The sequence below is a fragment of the Lissotriton helveticus genome, chromosome 9 (genome assembly GCF_964261635.1).
Source record: "Lissotriton helveticus chromosome 9, aLisHel1.1, whole genome shotgun sequence".
In the NCBI taxonomy this organism is placed as follows: domain Eukaryota; kingdom Metazoa; phylum Chordata; class Amphibia; order Caudata; family Salamandridae; genus Lissotriton; species Lissotriton helveticus.
Window position 1 is genome coordinate 789,355,487 of NC_136070.1, and position 21,244 is coordinate 789,376,730.

At 46.6% G+C, this 21,244-nt stretch overlaps 1 protein-coding gene across 1 annotated transcript in view; it reads left to right on the forward strand.

Moving 5' to 3' along the window:
- The first annotated feature begins 410 nt into the window (after positions 1-410).
- Positions 411-21,244, forward strand: part of LOC144782975 (bone morphogenetic protein 2-like) — a 72,251-nt gene continuing 51,417 nt past the window's right edge. Inside the window, exon 1 of the mRNA XM_078662194.1 lies at positions 411-828. The gene's annotated coding sequence lies outside the window, so the exon portion shown is untranslated. The remainder of the gene's footprint in view (positions 829-21,244) is intronic.

The window sequence follows — 21,244 nt, forward strand, 5'->3', positions numbered from 1 at the left end:
TCTCATTACTCAAACCTGCCCGTGGGCATGTTAAAGAGGACTTGTCACCCCCATAACATTCAACAACAAGCGTGGCAAACTCCCCAGGCTGCCGGGCGCTCGAGGGTGGCACGGCTCCAGCTGATATCACGTCCTGGAGGCAGGATGGGATGGGGTGGGTGGGGCGGAGTGAAGGGAAAGCTTCCCAGCCACATTTTAGTTGGAATAACTGCTAAACGCCACATTACTAGAAAAAAAGTGGTCGGTGTAAGGGCAGAGAGTCAGAGAGAAGAGAAGAGATCGGGCAGATCAAATCAGTAAATTCTGAACTAGGGACAGAGCATAAGAAAAATAGACCAGCAAAAACAGGAACGAAAGACAGGCCAAAGCAGGGTCAAGGAGTGGATCATGAAACAAAAGGCGAGTTTTTTATGTAGCGCTTTTCGGAGGTAAGGATGAAGGGTAGTCGAGATTAGATGTCTTGTCCCGGATCACTTCGTATGGTCACAGGGGATTAGAACTCCGTTTGGGTATAACGCCTGTTGTTTAATCGCCTGGAATACGCCTCAGAAAAGGGCGATGGCAGGTAGTGCCAATGTCATGCCATGGTGCCGGGCAGCGTGTTAAGGGCACTCACCAGGTTCACTGCCCGGCACCGCGGAGGTGTTCGCCCAGCACTGAGTAGGGAGCCCTGGGCCCGCCAGCGAGGAAACGGCAGAGGAAACAGCAAAGCACAACAGGAAAAGGGAAAAAGAGCGGCTCGTGGGCTGACGAGACGAGGGGCGTTCAGAACCTGCGCCGCTGGAGGACAGTATGGGGCCACGCTACCCCCATCGGACCCCGGGCTACGTAAGTTATTGTACATGATATGCTGTTTTATATCACACGTTTGTATACAGAGACCGCACTTAAATATATATTTTGCATTCTGAGGATTACGTCTGGGAAAATGTGTTGCTTTGTAGAGGCCACAAAAATCCAGGGTATTGAGCTAAATTCCAGAGGCCGCATCTCGAGTACTATGCAGAGACGTTTTAAGGCATGGCCAAAGTGGCGGTTGCCCAGGTCTCCTAACTGCCAGGGGCCTGGCTGGTAAAATATTTTGGATATGCAGATGAATCTCTCACGCGCCCTCTCTCTCTCTCTTTCGCTCACTTCCTCCATCTCCTCTCGTCCTGTCTCCACTGTCAGCCTCTGTCTACCCGTCCCCTGACTCACCGCTCTCTACTTTCCACCTACCGCTCTTTCTGTCCCTCACCTACCTCTCATTCTGTCACCTCTCTCCCTACATTGCTCACCCTTTTTGCCTCTCTCTGCTTCTCTGTCTTCCGCACTTTCAACCTTCATGCAACCCATCTCGTGCTGTCTTCCCTGCCTCTTTTTCTACCTCCCCCTTCTCTTTCTACCTCGCCTTTCTCTACTTCACCCCTCCTAACCTCACAAATCATTACATACCCTTTACACCAACTCTCTCAGACTCACCACTCATGAGGGCTTGAATTAGCTGAACATTAGTAATACGGGTGTAATGCTGTTCCGAACAGGGGGCCTGAACCGATAGATGTCTTGGCCAGGGCTCCACAAATCCTTAAAATGGCGCTGGGAGTATGGCCACAAGAGGAGCACAGCCCGGGGGTGGATGCGTGGACGTCCAGCAGATTAACAGGGAGAGCCGGGTCGAGCCATGGATCGGCTCGAAGAGCCCATGCACGAGCTAAGCCTTCAAAACATTTGGCATATATATCACGTAATAAATATCATGTGATAAAATGTATTCACATTAAAAATATTTTTTTTGTTTGACATTCGGAAGTGGTTCACCTTAGTACATGAGATTCTATGATTGTTTTGTGAGCCTTTGATTAAAAGTAATAGTTTTAAAAAAAAGAGCTTAGAAACATTCATGACCCCCCTCCTCCCTCCACCACGATGATAATGAACTAAGAGGCAAATCAGTTGTTACACTTGCCCTATATGTAGTCTAGATTATTATTATACATGGAACAGAATTCCAGACTATTAAATCAAACATAATAGTTTTTTTAACAGTGCACACCCTGAACTCAAATATTAGAAGGTGCTCATCACATGAGATAATGATGAAAAACGAGGTTCAATGAAATAAAATATTTGCCTAGGATCACACAATTTGGTCATGCAGGAGAACTGGCATTGATCCCAGGTTTTCTGGCTTCACAGTGTGCAATTCAGCCACTAAAGGAATATCTCTTTCTCTCTCATTTTTTTACATCAAAGTCACTGATATATGTCTTTAATTCTGTGTCCCTGAGATAAGGGCATATGTGATAGTAGACCCCACATGAAAGCTTGGCTCGTTTTGGGCTCAAAGGTCCAAGAGGACCTCGAGTTGAGCCAGAGCCCAGCAGCTGACTCAAGCAAAGCTCTAGCCTTCAGCAGCTTGCCACCTTTAATTTTATGTCTTGGGGTGTTTGTACAGCACACTGATGATAAAGCTTCCTAGCGCTACAAGGCCATATTAGGGTAAACAAGATCACAAAACATAGAGCCAGGGTTTTTACAGTCGGACATAGCTGTTTTCCTTTGCAGATCACGAGTTCCAGTCCTAGCAATATCGACACAACCTTACATCCATGATCCTTTAGAGGTCGGTATACCAAGTACCATTACATTGTGCGACAGCTGACAGAAATCACGATTATTACAGTTCCTAGAATGCCAGACATAAAAACTATATATGAAAACAACCATTTTGTTATTGTTGCGGTCGGTTCAGTTCTGAAGGCCACCTCTGTGGTCCTGTGGCTGTAACCTGAGTGCTGTCTTCAGTTATGGAAGCTACCTTTTTTGAAATGACAAAGACTGGCTGGAAACAGTCCAGGAACTGGCGATTAAAATTGTGCAGTGGTTAAACCACACACCACGAGAAGAAACGGAGGAATATGGTTTATGATTAAGAAAGTCCAAATTCTAAAGGAAGTTAGCACAATGGAAGACATACGCATTTTACAGCAAGGGCACAACAGAGACTAGAGGACAGAATATAAGATTAAATAGCGTGGTTCGGGATTAACATGAGAAGTCATGATAGGAGACTTGAGTGAGTGGCCACTGAAGGACATTAGAGGTTACAATATGAGGCTTGGGAGATTGGCCATTGGGAAACATTAGAGGTCCTGACATCAGACATGGGGATGTGGATGGGGTCACTGAGTATCATTGGAGCTCATAATATCAGACTTGGGAGTGTGGCCTATGAGTAATGTTTGAGGTCTCGATATGAGACTTCAAGGAGTGAACATTGATTAACATTTTGAGGTTGTGATATGAGACTTTAGGGAGCGGCCGTAATGTTAGCAGTTAGGTTGTGAGTTGAGGTAGTGACCATTGATTAACATAGGAAGTTGCAAGACCAGGCTTGAGGGAGGGGCCTTTGAGCAACATTAAAAGTCATGATATAAGAGTGCCATTAAGTGGCATCAGTGGCCCTGATGCTAGTCGTAAGGGATTAGCTATTGAGTAACATTAGCGATTATGATGTCAGATTTGAGGTAGTGTCTAGTGAATAATGTTAAGAGGGCAGGCATTGGAGGTAATTACGTGGCAGTTAAAAGGGTTATAGATCATGATGTGGCCTTTGAGTACCATTTTTGGTCACAATATGAGACATGAATGAGTAGTCTATCAGTATGATTAGAGGGTATGAGATCAGACTGAATAGAGGTCATTGGAGTTAATATTAGAATTCATGAGATAAGACTGAAAGGACAGACCCGGAAGCACCATAAGAGATCAAAGTATGAAACTAGAGGGATGCAGGACCAACATTAGAGATCATAAAACAAAATTGAAGGCTGAGGAGTAACAATAACAATCACATCCTGAGACTGGAGATGTGAGTCTCACAAGAAACAGCGACCGCTCTATGCGACTGAAGGGGTGAGACTCAGGAGTAACATTAAGCACACCATGTGAGTAAAGAGTGACATTTGATGTCTTGTTTTGAGTGTGGAGGGGTTTTAGGAATAACAACAGAGGTTGCAGTGAGACACTGGATTGGTGAGGTTTAGGAATAACATTAGCCGTCATGCTTTGAGCCTGGTTGGCCTCTTTTTAACTACCTCCTGCTCGCCCTGACCCCTCTTTGCCACTCTCTTGCTCGACCTTTCTGTTCTGTCCTCGTTCTGTTAGGAACTCGATATCTGTGTATTAGCTTTTTTCACTAAAGTAATAATTACCTATATTACTCTCTACACCTATTTGTGTACCTCTCTCCTTCCCAACTCCCATGTTTCGATTCTCTTGCTTTCTCTCTGTCCTTTTCTCTTTCTTTCTTTCAGTTCCTGGTCTCGTCCTTTTTTTCGCTACCCTTCAATTTCATTCCATCTCTCATTCTCTTCCTTCCTCTCTATATTTCTTGTTCCATTGCTCTCTCTCCCCTCCATTCTCTGGCTCTGTCTCGCTCTTTCCCCCCATCTTCCCTCCCTTTTGTTTGCTCTTTCTGCCTTCTATCTGTCTCACTCACTCCCTTGCTCTCATTTCATTTCAATAATGCTCTTTTGGCATTGTATGGCATGGCTGTGTTAGTGTCCCCAAAACTTTACAAACTCACGCATATTCAGTAAAGCTAAATGTGAGTTTTTGGAGAATCACAGTTGTGCAAGCTGACTTTTGGATCCTCTGAAGGCTTACTTTTTGAAGTTCAGGATCCCGTGAAGGGTTTCCCCATAGCAGGAGTTCTTTGTTTCCTCACAATTATGGCAGTTTATGAGGGATTTGAGGAGTTGAAGTTTCTGTGAGACTTGGGTGCTATTTTTGACAGATGTTGCCTTGTTCTACATGTGCTGTCCTTTTTCGACCTCCAGACAGTGATCACTTGCTCTGGGTTTCGCTATCAGTGGAATTTATGGGCGAGCCTCCGTTGTGTTTTGTGATAAGTAGTGTGTGATAGGATTTTTCAGTAGATTGTTATTGTTGTTTCTTTCCTAATTCCAATCGACAGGTATTGAATGATAGTTTTTGTACAACGCCAATGCTTGTTTTGTAGAACAGGAGGCACGTGTTTTCTGTTGGTCGGGATTTATACTAGGGGCCAGAGATCGCAAGTGATGCAGTAACTCCCTTATGGCCTTAAATTCCCATTTCCAGCAGAGACAGGAGTACAAAGGGCGTGATTGTGCACGCCTTGCATTAGCCATTGCGGTAAATGCTGGGTACACTTGCACCTTCCAAAAGCAGGTGGCATTTAAGCCTAGTTTAAGTTTAAAAAGTTTAAGTTTAAGTTTAAGTTCGGGCATTTATATAGCGCACTACTCACCCAGAGGGTCTCAAGGCGCTAGAGGGAGGGGTTCACTATTTGTCGAATAGCCAGGTTTTCAGTTCTTTCCTGAAGGAAATGTGGTTCTGAGTAAGGCGAAGGTGGGTGGGGAGTGAGTTCCAGGTCTTGGCAGCCAGGAAGGAGAATGATCTGCCACCCATGGTGGATTTACGGATGCGCGGGACTGCGGCGAGGGCTTGATTGGATGATCTTAGTTGGCGGGTGGGAATGTAGAAGGACAGTCGGGTGTTGAGGCATTCGGGTCCCTGATTATAAAGGGCCTTGTGTGCGTGGGTAAGAAGGCGGAAAGTAATTCTCTTGTTGACGGGAAGCCAGTGGAGGTTTTTTAGGTGTCCGGTGATGTGCTCTTGGCGCGGGATGTCTAATATGAGTCTCGCTGACGCGTTTTGGATACGCTGGAGCTTTTTCTGCAATTTTGTTGTAATTCCGGCGTAAAGTGTGTTGCCATAGTCTAGTCGACTCGTGACCAGTGCATGGGTGACCGTCTTTCTTGTCTTGAGGGGGATCCAGCGGAAGATTTTTTTGAGAATGCGAAGGACGTTGAAGCAAGAGGACGATACGGCGTTGACTTGTCTGGACATTGAGAGAGAGGAGTCTAGCATGAAGCCAAGGTTACGTGCATGGTCTGTGGGTGTGGGTGCTGATCCCAAAGCGGAAGGCCACCAAGAGTCGTCCCAAGCTGAGGGGGAGGATCCTAGAATGAGCACCTCCGTTTTGTCTGAGTTGAGTTTTAGGCGGCTCTGTTTCATCCATTCGGCTACTTCTTTCATACCTTCGTGAAGATTGGTTTTGGCGGTGTTGGGGTCTTTGGTGAGGGAAAGGATTAGCTGGGTGTCGTCGGCGTAGGAGATGATGTTGAGGTTGTGTTGACGTGCGATGGAGGCGAGAGGACTCATGTAGACGTTGAAGAGGGTGGGACTGAGTGAGGAACCTTGAGGTACGCCGCAGATGACTTCGGTGGGCTCTGAGTAGAAAGGGGGGAGTCGGACTTTTTGTGTTCTCCCGGCTAGGAACGAGATGATCCAGTCCAAGCCTTTTCCTTGTATGCCGATGTTGTTGAGGCGTTGTATGAGGGTGCTGTGACAGACAGTGTGGAAGGCGGCGGAGAGGTCGAGTAGGATGAGGGCAACTGTTTCTTCGTTGTCTAGGAGTGCTCGGATGTCGTCGGTCGCCGCAATGAGGGCGGTTTCGGTGCTGTGTTTGGCTCGAAAGCCGTTCTGTGAGGGATCCAAGGAGTTGTTGGATTCAAGGAAGGCGGCGAGTTGGCTGTTGACGGCTTTCTCGATGACTTTGGCCGGGAAAGGGAGGAGGGATATGGGTCGGTAGTTTTTCAGTTCTGAGGGGTCTGCTGTGGGTTTTTTCAGAAGGGCGCTGAGTTCGGCGTGTTTCCAGATTTCTGGAAAGGTGGCAGAGTTGAAAGAGCAGTTGATGACATCGCGGAGTTGGGGAGCAATGATGGAGTCAGCTTTGTTGAAGATGTAGTGGGGACAGGGGTCAGAGGGCGAGCCGGAGTGGATTGAGTTCATGAGGCGAATGGTGTCTTCAATGGTGATTGGGTTCCAGGAGCTGAGGTTGTTAGTTGGAGGGGTGGGATCTGAAGGGGGTGGGGCGGGTTGGTCACTGGGAGTATTCTTGAAGCTGTTGTGGATGTCAGCAATTTTGTTGTAGAAGAAGGAGGATAGCGCATCGCAGAGGTCTTGGGAGTTAGTGATGTCGTTGGATGCTGCGGAAGGGTTGGTGAATTCTTTTACGATATTGAAGAGTTCCTTGCTGTTATGAGAATTGTTGTCGAGACGGTCCTTGAATGCTGATTTCTTGGCGGATCGAATCAGTTGGTGGTGTTTGCGGGTGGCTGTCTTGAGGGAGGCCATATTGTCGGGGGTTGGTTCTTTTCTCCAATTCTTCTCCAGGGTGCGGCATGTCTTCTTGGATTTTTTAAGGTCATCATTGAACCAGGGAGCCTTTTTGCTGGATGATTTCAACTGGTGTTTTTTCAGGGGTGCTAGTTCGTCCGCACTGTGGGTAATCCATTGCCTGAGGTTGGAGGCCGCTTGGTCTGGGTCCATTGCTAGGGTGGGAGGGTTTTGGTTGAGTGATGTGAGGAGTTGGTCGGTGGTAATTTTATTCCATTTTCTCCGGGGAATGGGTTGTGGGCGGTTGTTGGAAAGGGTGGTTTTGTAGTTGAAGTGAACACAGCTGTGGTCCGTCCAGTGGAGAGCTGTAGTGCGATCGAAGGAGATGTGCTTGCTGGAGGTGAAGATAGGGTCGAGCGTGTGTCCGGCTGTGTGAGTGGGGGAGTCAACAAGTTGTTTGAGTCCGAGATTGGACAGGTTGTCCAGAAGGGTGGTGGTGTTGTTGTCGAGTGTGTTTTCAAGGTGGTAGTTGAGGTCTCCTAGAAGAATGTAGTTCTCGGAAGCGAGGGCGTGCGGGCTGATGAAGTCTGTGATGTCGTCGCTGAATTGTGATCGGGTGCCTGGAGGCCTGTAGATGAGGGTGCCTCTAAGGGTGGTCCTGGGGTCGGTGTGGATCTGAAAGTGGAGGTGTTCGGCGGTTGCAAGATTGTCGTCGGAGCTGGTTGTGATTTTGATGGTGTTTCTGTGGACGATGGCGATGCCTCCTCCAGTTGTTTTATTGGTGCGGTCTTTTCGAATGATCTTGTAGGTGTCCGGTATGGCTATGGCGATGTCGGGGGCAGAAGATGCATTCATCCATGTTTCAGTAAGGAAGGCGATGTCAGGTGACGCAGTGTCGATTAGGTCCCAGAGTTCAGTTGCATGTCTGTGGACCGAGCGGGTGTTGAGCAGGATGCAGTTCAAGTTGTTGGGTTCGGGGCTGTGTGTGGAGGAAGTGTGTTTGGTGAGGGTCCTGGAGCAGTTGAACTTACAGGAGAGGCAGGAGAATGGGCCGTGGGTACGTCCTGGGGTAGCTTCGCAGCAAAGTGGGGTGCGTCCGGCGTTGAGGGCGAGGAGAGTAGAGGCATCATAAGTTATTCTGGGGGGTTGGGAGCGGCATAGAGCAGGGGGACGGGCGCTGGGCGCGGTCCAGGCGCAGACGGGCGTAGACGGGCTTACCTTTGGCGCACCTTCGGCGCGACTGGGGCGCGATCGCTGCGCGTGAACGCTGCGCGCGGGAACATCTGTCATATGCGGATGGTGGACGGGGAGGGGCGAGGGAGGGTCAGCTGGGAGGCGGGAGCGTGGTGGGGGGTCGGGCAGGGACACGACAACAAACAAGCAAACAAAATGGCTGCAAGCCAAACGCGAAAGAGGGTCGGGGCACACAAAGTTATAAAAGCGACGGAAATGCTAGTGGCACCGGCAGAGTCAGGCGCGAGTTGAAGCTACAGTTAAAATCACAGTTAAAAGCAATGCAGATCATTTCAAAGCGCACTTATTAAATATAGCGCGAATATGCTAATATGCGGGGCGATCAGGCGCTGGGAGTATTGCTAGGGAATTACGAGCAGGCACACAGCAAGATCAGCACAATCGGAAGTAAAGCGCTACAATACCACACCACGAGCGCTGGGAGCAGAGAGGAGCGACCGTCGCTGAAGGGATCAGGAAGGTCACAGCGTTTCTGATGGAGAGCGGATCTACAACACTCTGTGGGAGGGAGGGTCAGCTGGGAGGCGGGAGCGTGGTGGAGGATCGGGCAGGGACACGACAACAAACAAGCAAACAAAATGGCTGCAAGCCAAACGCGAAAGAGGGTCGGGGCACACAAAGTTATAAAAGCGACGGAAATGCTAGTGGCACCGGCAGAGTCAGGCGCGAGTTGAAGCTACAGTTAAAATCACAGTTAAAAGCAATGCAGATCGTTTCAAAGCGCACTTATTAAATATAGCGCGAATATGCTAATATGCGGGGCGATCAGGCGCTGGGAGTATTGCTAGGGAATTACGAGCAGGCACACAGCAAGATCAGCACAATCGGAAGTAAAGCGCTACAATACCACACCACGAGCGCTGGGAGCAGAGAGGAGCGACCGTCGCTGAAGGGATCAGGAAGGTCACAGCATTTCTGATGGAGAGCGGATCTACAACACTCTGTGGGAGGGAGGGTCAGCTGGGAGGCGGGAGCGTGGTGGGGGGTCGGGCAGGGACACGACAACAAACAAGCAAACAAAATGGCTGCAAGCCAAACGCGAAAGAGGGTCGGGGCACACAAAGTTATAAAAGCGACGGAAATGCTAGTGGCACCGGCAGAGTCAGGCGCGAGTTGAAGCTACAGTTAAAATCACAGTTAAAAGCAATGCAGATCGTTTCAAAGCGCACTTATTAAATATAGCGCGAATATGCTAATATGCGGGGCGATCAGGCGCTGGGAGTATTGCTAGGGAATTACGAGCAGGCACACAGCAAGATCAGCACAATCGGAAGTAAAGCGCTACAATACCACACCACGAGCGCTGGGAGCAGAGAGGAGCGACCGTCGCTGAAGGGATCAGGAAGGTCAGGAAGCCTAGAAAATGGGCAGGTGGTAATGAAACATGAGGGAACATGTTACCCAACATGTTATTCCTCATTAATAGGCCATAAACTAATCATTGCAGGTAATAGTCGGTTGATGCTGTAGGGGAACGGTAATTACGGGTGGAAAATGACCTCCCCACCACTACCGTCCAACTTGTGATCTGCCCTTTGGTGTAACAGCTGGTGTTTGTTTTTGGGGTCCTAGGCTTCACTGCCCAGAGGAGGGTTAGATTGACAGCTCTTTGCGATAGTTTCATCCATTGCTTCACAGCTTGGCCTTTATATCTTCTTTTGGAAGCATAGAAAGGCTGATGCGAAGTTTCCAGTGTGCTGAATGTTATTCCCCGACTGTTGTATTTGCTTCTTAGTCTTCCTCTTAACCATGTGCTTGTTTTAATTGGCTCTTACCTTTTTTCTCCTGAAAGATTATGACTTTGTTGTTCGTTTTCATCATTTTCAGGCACCAGAATTCACAGTTAGTTTTGTTTCTGTTGAGGCGCCTTTACAGGCTTTGTTTGCCCTATTGAGGATCTGTGTTCCTCAGGGGAATACTGCAGGGGCCGCTGATTCTCCTAAAGTAACTGACAAGTCATTCGTGCACTTATTGAATACTTAATTTTCTATGATGTACTTTTTATGATTATCAAAACGATTAATCGAATAAAAGATTTTGAACTGAACTGAACTGAACTGAACTGAACTGAATAGGATGGGTCTCCCCTTGTTCCTATGTGAAGGAGTCTGATTTTGTGATATTTTGCACGCTTATTGTTTGGAAGTCAATCCCTTTGTTTAAATGATTGCATGCCATTTTGAGTTCTTTAACTTTTGGGAAAATCAAGCATTCACATATTTCCCATTAGGTAATCTGTGAATATAATCTTAAGTGAATTTAATGATACTATGTGGGGGATTGTCCTGCTATCGGTGACACATCCTATATGCCCACTGTGTATGATCGCTTTGGTGTAACATGTGCTTGTTTTAATTTAAATTAGGGTAGGATGGCATTGAGGAATGTCCCAAGATCCTGCATCCCGGATTTTATGTTCATTGAAAAACATGTGCTGTCCATGGTCTGTACGTACTTTAAACCTGCCTGCCTGTCTCCTTGCCTGCCTGCCTGTCTCCTTGCCTGCCTTCCTTCCTTCCTCCTTCTTCCAGCCTGGCTAATGAGGGGTGATACCCCAAAACCGTCCCAGGATGTTTGTTTCCATTCCATGGAGGACCTGGCCTGGCAGAACGGGCGGGACTAATCCCCTGGTGATGGATTTAACCTAGATCTGCTTTAAGGGGTGAATGCTTGATTTGTTCAGCATCCCGCCCATCATCTGTTCTTTTCCCATAGCTGTTCAACGTGCTGTTGGATCCCAATATTTTATTTGTTATTTTATTTACTTGGAGCTTGCATGCAATCTTTATCTTTTGAGTTTGGCTTTAGGAATAGCTTGTATCCGATCAGGGGAACATTTCACTTATATTTGCGAATGCAGTAGTTTTCAAAAAGTATTCAGATTTACATATAGCATGGTGAGTCATAAGGTATGGCAGTGGTTTACCTATGAGCAGACAGGAACTGAGAGGTTCATGTTTGGGTGGATACAGAATGCGCAATAATATAGATGACACAGTGACATCATACACAGAAATGAGGTACGATGCAACCAGCAAACTATACTCTGCGTTGTAGAGTCAGTAGTGAGGTTACATGGAGGCACTCGCCAGGTGGCATTCACCAGGAGTGGATGCCGTGTGGCTGTTCGTGGCGCATGCATATTAGGTTGTTTGGTATACAGCGGATGTTCAGTTCCTTTTAGAACACCATAATGGAGGGCACAAACCAGACTGCGGAGGAAGGGGTGGAAGATGCAGGCATTGATCTCAGTTGTGAGGCTTCTTGACAATATCATCAACCACCTGGAGGCAGCCTGCCCCTATGCTGCAAAGGGGTTTGGGGTAGACAACTAGGCGTGGAGCAGTTCATGCCGGTCTTTGGGTAGCTGTGGCGGGCATGCCAACGCTTACTCGATTACCTTGATTGGGAAGGCCAGACTGGTAATAGGTAGGAGATTACTTAAGAGTACCCATTCTAAGGTAGGTTTTATAGCATTTGAAAGACGAGTTTGACCTTCATGTAGCTGGGGAAGGTTTCCAGGCCCCTGAGGAGTTGTGGACAGTATGCAGCAGAGATGGAGCAGTTTGATAGTGATAGATCTCTTTAATACATCTGGCAGGTGTCGTTGTCATCTTCTGTATTAGATGACCAGTGAGTGCTGCTGAGTAGAGAAAATGTCAAAGTCCTGTGCTCCTGATGGCATGGCTCGGGCTGTAAATAGGTTATGGAGAGAGAGGAAGGCTCTCAATATTTCTCCTAGGATCATGTTCATTTCATTCACAAAAGCATGGTTGAGGTTTGTTGATATTTCAATGGAGTGTAGGATGAGTGGATGGATAAGTTATTGTACGGCTTTGCCAGTGCACATATTCGGTTGGGGCCTTCATTCATTTGATAGACGTCGGGTACAAACATTCCTAATACAATTACGTCTCTGAGGGCATTTTTCAGGTGTATATAGAGCAACAAGATATAGCTGATTTGTATTCCGATGAGATGGCAGGCAGTGCACCTATAATTGACGAAGCACTATAGTGGCGAGGCAGTGGCAAGATTGCAAGAAGTTGTTGGAATTTGAGGGTAGTTGAGGATCTGCTGTTGGACTGCACTGGGAAGGCACAGATATGTAGAGGCAGTAGAGCATCTATGGTGAAAGGTAGTATGGGCTCAAAGGTAGTTTAGGAGCAGTTGTGAGAGAGTGTTGGAAAGTTGGGCTTATAGTTGTGGCTATCTATCTAAAAGTACACTTATACAGCCAAGAATTCAACCAAAGGAGCCTCTTAACAGTATAGAACATTGACTGGTATACCGCCAAAAGAGGGTAAAGAAAATCTAATGGTCAAAAGTGAGGCTTAACCCATCCTTCCAAACTTGATATGATTACAGTCAGTCTCAGTGTAAATGAGATATGGGGAGTGGAGCAGACGTGGTGGGGGTCAGTCGGGGAGTTGGATTGCATCCGAGGCAAGGGGTGGTGGAGGATTAACAAGTGTGGTAGTGGGTCAGTGCGGTGGCAAAAAAAGTGAACGCTGAGGTAGTGAGTTATAGTTGAATGATGTGGTTGTAAAAGACAGACAAGGTTGCGATACAGCATTGCATAAAGGGGACGTTTCCATAATATCCAAATATCATTTCCTCACTCAACTGTTCTTTATTGAACCATGTGACTAAGATCTGACAAGAACCACTGCAGGACTTAACACCCTAGTCTCCAGTAGAAGACCGGATTCTTACAACAGCAACCCTGCCTCTGATGTAGGGCAGGATTGGTCCCAACAACATTGATCTTACAAACACTCCACAGTGCTGATTTCAAACACTCCTCTGGTGCAGAGGTAGTCCCCCAATATTGACAGACATTCATCTGGTGAAGGTCAGAGCCCCACAATTGTCAACTGCTCCTCTGGTGAAGGCCTAATCGCGAGAACACCTAACCGAAACACTCTGTGGCGCAGGCCTTACCCCACGGCTGTGATCTCAGGAACACTCCTCTGGTGCAACCAGGCCCCTGAATTCATAACCAGCGCTTGGGGCAGAGCTGATATTCACAACATTGATTACAAACAAACCCTCTCTTGCAGGTTAGATTCCCACAGCTCTGATCTCATATACGTATCTCTGTGGCAGGGCGGATCACCACAACACTGAGCTAGCTAAGCACCCATCTTGGGAAGGGGAGACTCCATTATCCGAGCTCTGCTGCCAGGGGATTGCCCAATGCTGGTACTCGTTTCTCGCTACACGGAGTTCACACACAGGGGTGTATTGTTGGAACATCTTTGGTAATATGTAACCCAAGTGTCTGTCTTTAAAGTGAATTCATGGGAACCTTCGTATTGCTGTTTATTGCCTTCAACAACGTATGTCCTCATTCTGTGTACAATATGGCTCCGTAAGGGGTCTGCATCAGCTGCTTGTCTTTATATCCTACGCCCCCTCAAGGCAACCATATATTGCCTGTTCATTGTGCGGGCTGGGTTTACCCAAAAGTGAATGGAGGTCAAAGAGAGAAGCATCCTCGCCCCCAGGGCTTCAGGACAGAAGAGCCAATTACGTACACACTCCATAACCAATTACTTCAGGATAACTCCTTAAGTCTAAGGTGGTCGTGACAACTAACAGCCTCAAATATGCGTCTCACGAAGGAATCATCTTTGCAGGCTCGCATGTTCTGTTTGGGCTTTCTTCTTTTTTTTTTTTTTACACAAAACTACATTGAGAATCGACGTAAGATATGCAGACCTGGCACCCGTGGTGACGAGGCGGTTGGGAGACACAGCTGCACAGGGTCAGACCGGCCCGAAGGGCAATTCTGACAATTCAGTGGGTGGCCGGTTTCCGGCAGCGGGTGCGCCTGTATTGTAGTCTGAAGGACCGGTTTGCACGGTTGATTCCACTGATATTACCTCAAACATTCCCCGCAGCAATCACAAATGCATACCGTCTCCCATATCCTCCAAACAACGCCCACAACGTGTCTTTACAACTTCTAGCTGCCCGATCTGCGAAATGTGGGCTCCTCTGAATTCAAATTTTAATTTGATTCGTCTGTTCCTGTCCAACCCTGTTAAGGCGCCTAGACAGGTGTATGGGATGAAAAGGGCGGGGCGTCTGTGACAGGAAGATCAGACTGGGGCAGAAACGGGCACGTCAGTCTCACCTCATAAAAGCGTAAGGGCTGGGGCAGTGTCAGGCCCGTGCCTGCCCACATCCTCTTGATAGTCCGTGGTCAGAACTGGGTTACAATAGATGACGTTTCACGCGAGTGTCCCAAGGTCAGTCACACAAACCAGAGCCTCAAAGGCCGGTAGGGCTAGTCCAGAGATTCACAGACCAGTGCCCCTGAAAGGCTTGTAAGACTAGGACAGAGTCAGTCACGAACTAGTGCCTCTGAAAGGCTAGTAAGACAAGGACAGAGTCCTCCACAGACCAGTGCCTGGAGAGTCTGGAAGGCATAGGTCAGACTCAGTCACAGACCGGGGCCCTTGAAAGACCAGTAAGGCTAGGTGAGAGTAACCGCACTGGTCAGACTAGGACTGAGTCAAAACCAGTGCCTTTAAGAGGCCAGTAGGGCTAGGTCAGAGGCAACCATATGGCAGGTTTAACTCTGAAAATCCAGTAGTGATGGAGTGGAGTCTGTACTATGACCCATGATAGCCATGTGGAAAGTGTTATTTTTTACATATTTTACATGAAGGAAGGACCCTTAATTTTGTCAGTAAAAAGAGTGTGGGGGGAGGGGGGGCTGGACATTATCAATAATATGCAAGAATCCTCTTCTTGACTCATACCCCATATGAGTAAACCGCCCTCACGTATTTTAGAAGCACATGCTTCAAATACAGGGAAAGTTTCCAATAACCTGGAGTATTCAGAATACCTTCTCTCTTAACCTGTTCTTTGCAATGAAGAAGTCTAGTAAAGAGTGTATGAAATGCAGGGTTTCTTCGTACATGAAAAGCATAGACATTTCTAATTCACTCCTGGAGCTTCTTGGTTTTGGGAGGGCTAGTAAAAGAAATTAAATGAACATAGAGGAGGGAAATCGGCGGGCCTTGAAAGGGTCAGACAGGGACAAAAAAATAGGCCCAGCATTAAATAAAAGTGGCCCCCATCTACGAAGCAGATAGCTAAAAAAAAAAGTGGTAATATCAGGAAAATCAACAGTAAACACCGTCCCACCCAGCCATACAACTGGTCCCTATGCTGATCCGTCAGACCAGCCCATCGGGCACTACCTGGTTGCCCTTTAGGCCAGTCCGCAGGCGCGGAGGCCAGTGAAGGGGGGGGGCAGGGTGTTTGGAAGTGGAACAGAGCCGGAGGCCGCCAAATCCCTGCCAGGGGCCGCCACGCAAATATGTATCCATCCTCAGAGGATTATTACATTAAAGATATATATTGGCGTGGCAGCCCCTGGGGTTTGGCGGAACTGTGCAGGTGCACAGCTTGCACATGCCTAAGGCCGCCCCTGGTCAGGGGAGTGTTTCAGTTAGAGGAAGGTTTGAGTGCATGTGAATGGCATGGTAAGGGAAATTTGTGGGGTACAGAAAGGATGGTATTATGGATTCGAGAGAATCCGCTGTGGGCCGTCTTTGTCGGACATATTCTCGAAGCACGTGTGTCAGCAGCTTATCAAGGACTGCACATACGTCGCTTCACGTACAGTGTACCTAGGATACTAATATTTACCCTGCGGGATAATCTTTTTATGAAATCTGTGTGAACTACTCGACGGCCCTTCATGCTTTGTGACATCTTTATTCCCACCTTGGAATATCTGCACTAGTATCTGTACCATTACATTGGCCATATTCTCTTTATTCAACTTGACCGCACTACTGAAAGACTAACCGCCCATTACAATTGCCCTGACGAAGCTCCCGTGGTTGGGGAGCGAAACGCGTTGGCTGTCTTGTGCACTTTGAGAATAAGAAAATAAAAAGAAAAATATATTTTTGAACAAACTTTGGTTCCGTTGATTGACTTTGAACTTGGTGCTGCCTCCATTTAAAAAAAAAAATTTTTTGTCTGGAATTCCAGTGGGACCGAACCACAGCAGGTCCTGGAGGTTGACAGCACAACTATATAAAATACTTTAAGGGACTTTGGAAATCTGAGGTGCTTGCCGGCTGATCCGCTGTGGGACATCTTTCTTTGGTATTATGGATTAGGTGGCGCAAAAAAGGCTAGAATTGAAGATATTGGAGCTCTCAATTTTCATAGCTCCCTGCATAAGTATGTCATGGGACCTGTAGTCCAGTATATCCCATTATTAAATCAGTACCTAAAGTCCCAAAATGAAAAGCAGAAAAACTGAAACAGATGACATACTCATATTTGGATTTGTGAAACAAGAGCTCTGACGTGTGAAAGGATTTTGTAAGAAAGAAAAGTACGAGAGAAGATACAGAGATGAGAGTCAGGAAGAGTGAGTATCTGTGTGTCTGGTGAACTATTCAAAAGTGAGAGGGAGGAAGATGGAGAGAAATGAGAATTCCCAATGAAATGTGTGCGTTTGGAGACTGAGAGAAAAAGGGTCTTGGAAATAGAAAACGGGAGCGGAGGTGGTGAGAAATGGAATGTGTTAAGAACACACGTTTAAGAAGAAATAGGAGGATACATGAGAGAAAGAGACAAGGAGAGGAGTTCTTGAAAAAGAGAGAACAATGTGATACACAAGAGAGAATTGTTCTATTTTTTGGAAAGCGAATATTAGGTGGATTCCTAGGCAGTCACCAGGAGAGAGTAATAGTCAGCAGCAAATGTGGAACCACTGGGAGAGTCAGTGGTACGGAAAGATGTGCCTCCACCCTTGGTGGTGAAAAAATCCTTGCACTGGTCCAAAAAGTGGTCAGGGGTAGAAGAAGGACATAAGAGAAAACAATAGAGGGGGTAGGTGAGTGATAGAGGGTGAGGAAAATGAAAAGAGTTACCAAACTATATGTAAAAGGTTGGTTGAGAGAAAAGAAGACAAGCACAGGTAGAAGTGTGAATACACACCCATCATGGTGTATATTAAAAGTTAAGGTTAAGAGAAGAGAATAGGGTGAAAATACAAATGAAAGTGAAACAAGAGCACTAGTTACACATTCACTCACTCACTCGTGACCTATACACTCATCTCAGTGGATTAAGCGCCTGCTCTAGAGACCTGTGTGTAAGGTACATGCATCTCATACCTTAATTGGACATGCTCTATGAGTGAGGAAGCTTACACTACTGCACTACATACCATCACAGTACCAGCTGGCGGTGACACTGAGTGGAGACCCGGAAGTGGAGGCCCCCAGATTCCGAGCTGGACTTGTGGCAGTAGCTAGTTGGCTACGTACCAATTGTTTACAATTGAATGCCACTAAAACTGAAGTGTTGGTTTTAGGGAAACATGCTGAGCTATGGGGAGACCAGTGGTGGCCTCCAGAGCTGGGCATGACTCCCATTCCAGCGTCCGAAGTGAAAAACTTAGGGATCTGGCTGGATCCTGCGCTCACTTTTACAGGTCATATGAAGAAGGTTGCAGCCACTTGTTACGGTATTTTGCGAGGCATAAGGCCGGTTCTTAAATACTTCGACCCTCCCACCCGGCAGCTCGTGGTCCAAGCCTCGGTTTTATCTTGGCTGGATTACGGAAGTGCGTTGATGTTAGGGGTTAATCAGGCTGAGGCATCCAGGCTTCAGAGGGTACAAAACGCCGCGGGCCATTGTTGGACTTCCCAGACATTGCTCTGTTTCCGGCACTATCTCTGCCCTTCACTGGTTACCGGTCAGACAGAGGATTAAGTTTAAAGCGCTCTGTCTGGCTTTTAAAATTATGAAACTTTCCTCGCCGCCGGCTCTTGTTAACCTGCTCATTCCCTACATTCCTCCGAGATCTTTAAGATCGGAGGCTCTGCATCTGGCGGTCTGCCCCCGTTTCAAACTCAGCAGAATGGGTGGCCGCTCTTACCGGGTGCTTGCCGCGGGACTGTGGAACTCGCTCCCGGTGTACATCCGAGCTCTGAATGACCTGTCCACCTTCAGGCGTGCTATTAAAACTTTTTTGTTTCCTGTCTCCCACTGAGTAGCCGCTCCCCCCTGCGTGTTATGTTATAGTACCTGTCTGAGCGCCTGGACGCCCCTTTGCTGGGGCAGCAGTGCGCTATAAAAATATAATTAACATATCATAACATAACATCTCCTGCACAGCTACAAGGCTGGATTCAGATGGCACTGCAGCACAGAGACAGCTGCCTTACAAATTGTGGGCAATGTCCTCCTGACCACACATGAAGATGACCCCTACATACTGATATTTCTGAATACATCAGCTGCTTTTTGACCCCATCATCCATTCAACCCTCTTCCTTACCACAAAGTCCCAAGAGGATTTATTAGCAGCGTCCTTCAATTTCTTTCCTCCTACCTTTTCAAACAGCACCATTTTGCTTACTAAGGCACATCCAGGTCCCACAAGATCATAGTCACCTGTGGAGTCCTGCTGGGTTCCTTACTGTTACGTATCCTCTTCAGTGGGTACATGAACTCCATTGGAGCTCTACTCTTGGATCACAGCATCAGAAAATTCACTAATATGCATATATTATACAACTCTACCTTTTCCCCCCCAGGCACCCTGTGCCTCAAATACTACCTCCACTGCATCCGAACTGAGATGTCCAGTACCTACCCGAAACTTACCCGTCAGTGTCTTTTGCACTGAATATGGTTAATTCAATAGAGTAGGTAAGTATTTATCCAAATCTCTTCTCTGAGCAATACAACAGTTATAAATGTATTCACTAGAAAAGTCCATGTATTAGAAATAGAGTATTGCCTGAATTATGTAGACCATTATAGTGCCTAGACTAATGAAGTAAAGAGATTGCTTACTTTTAATTGGATGTATTTTAGTATAAAATTGAAATAGTAATTTTGTGTTTTGCATATTTACATGTATGAAATGATGTTTTATATTGTATCTTATGTGGAATTCCTCGGAATTCTAAATCATAATAAAATAAACTGAGTATTGCCGTAAAGATTACTACAGTCTTTGAATGTGTTACTTCAACAGTCTTAAAGGGTTCATATTCATATATGTCTGGTCTCTCTTCCCTTATCCGTTCAATCAGACCCAGATATTTCTCTTTATTTAATTTTTTTTCAAAGTTGGCAGGGAATTCTTTCACCTGAAACATAGATGGTTCCCAGTGGAACTCCACTGGTTCCTCTTGGTGGCCTGCACCATCTTCAAAACCAGCTGCTTTATCTACTATAGCCTTGTAGTCCACTGCCGAGGGCTATACCAGTTGGTAAAGGCGCTGAACAGGAGTTATAGGTCTGAGCTGCAGGTTAGAGCCCTGTAACAAGGGAGAGGGCCTTTAACAACTGCTCTAGCCCGAGGTAGAAGGGCTATAAGGCTATTAGAATGTTACACGCACTAAGGGTTGAATGTTCTAAACTAAAAAGGAAGAATAATGAAGACAAACATTGAAAACTTGCAACTCTGGCATTATACTAGCCATTATAAGCTCAGGACTACTCCATTGTCTTTAAAGGAGCTCTCAACATTCCAATGTTCTAATATGCCATCACAACCTGCACCCCTGGATATTTGGTTGACAACCATCACTCAGCTGTGATACCACCAATTGGAGACGAAGTGTGAAAAAGAAAAAAAGGAAACTAAACTTATCCATCTATGCACTCATGATCTGCAAGAACCCCACGTAATCCATCAGAATCACTCCACCCCATGTTCAAACTCAGGAAGGAGTTGAAAATACCAACTTTTTAAACAATAGCACAACATCACGATTCATTAACTTTCCACAAACCAGCTATCGCTCAAATCAGTAGATTGTATCCTTGCCTTTGACCCTGTAAGGTGTCCTGCTTTCTTGGCTAGGTTTGTGCTATTCAAATACCACATGCAGCCATATATATTGCCACTGGGCTGAATCTGTTCTGCAGGGAAGGGACGCTTGCATGCGGCTGCTTTCTGTGTGAGAGAGAAGCTAGTTTTGCTGTTGCCAAGCTGTACTGGTTCAGCAGGTAAACAAGGTTTTCACTGCTGCTTCCAGTGAGGGACAGAAGCTCTGTTACCCAAGCTCTGCCTGTTCTGTGGGAGAGGAAGCTTGCACTGATGATGCTCGACTGTACATGTTCTATGCAGATCATTTCCAATTATATTATCCCATCAATACATGTTCAAGAAGAGCATGCATTGTTGATGCTCCAGTTGGACGTAGTCTAAACTGTTGATGCGCCAGGTGTGCCCAGTCTATGAGTGGGGGAAGCTTGCTCTTTTGCTAGGTGGCTTGTACCTGTTCTGTGAGTGTGGCAGAATCTTGCGCAGCCCCTAATGCTGTTGCAGCCTGCGCTTACCTATCCTTAGTGTCAGTAAAAGTTGCACTAATAATGCCCAACCAGTTCACTATACAAAGCCAAAATGGCTGACACAGGCAAGCCTGTTTTAACACAATTATATTAACAAAAGCGTGAACGCTCACAGGATAAGTGAGTCAAGCTTTCTTTTGATTTTGCATCTGAAACACACTGTTTTTGAATGGGACTACACCTAAAAAATATAAACTCACCTGCCAAGTGTCACATGTCATGCATGTCTCCTTCAGCCAATTCTGACTTTTTAGCCAACATCACTTTGCATGATGACAGTGTTAAAAGCAAAGCTCTAGCACAAGAATACAACATGATGACATGGTGTTTGATGAGAAGGGAGAACGTATTAATAATATCACATGTTATTGAGCCACATGGTAGCGCTGAGAAGCAAAATACAATTCATTTATTTTCTGCTTTTATCCCCTGTAAGAATATAAGCGTTAAAACGGTCATTTTGGATGGCCTTTAACGCCTA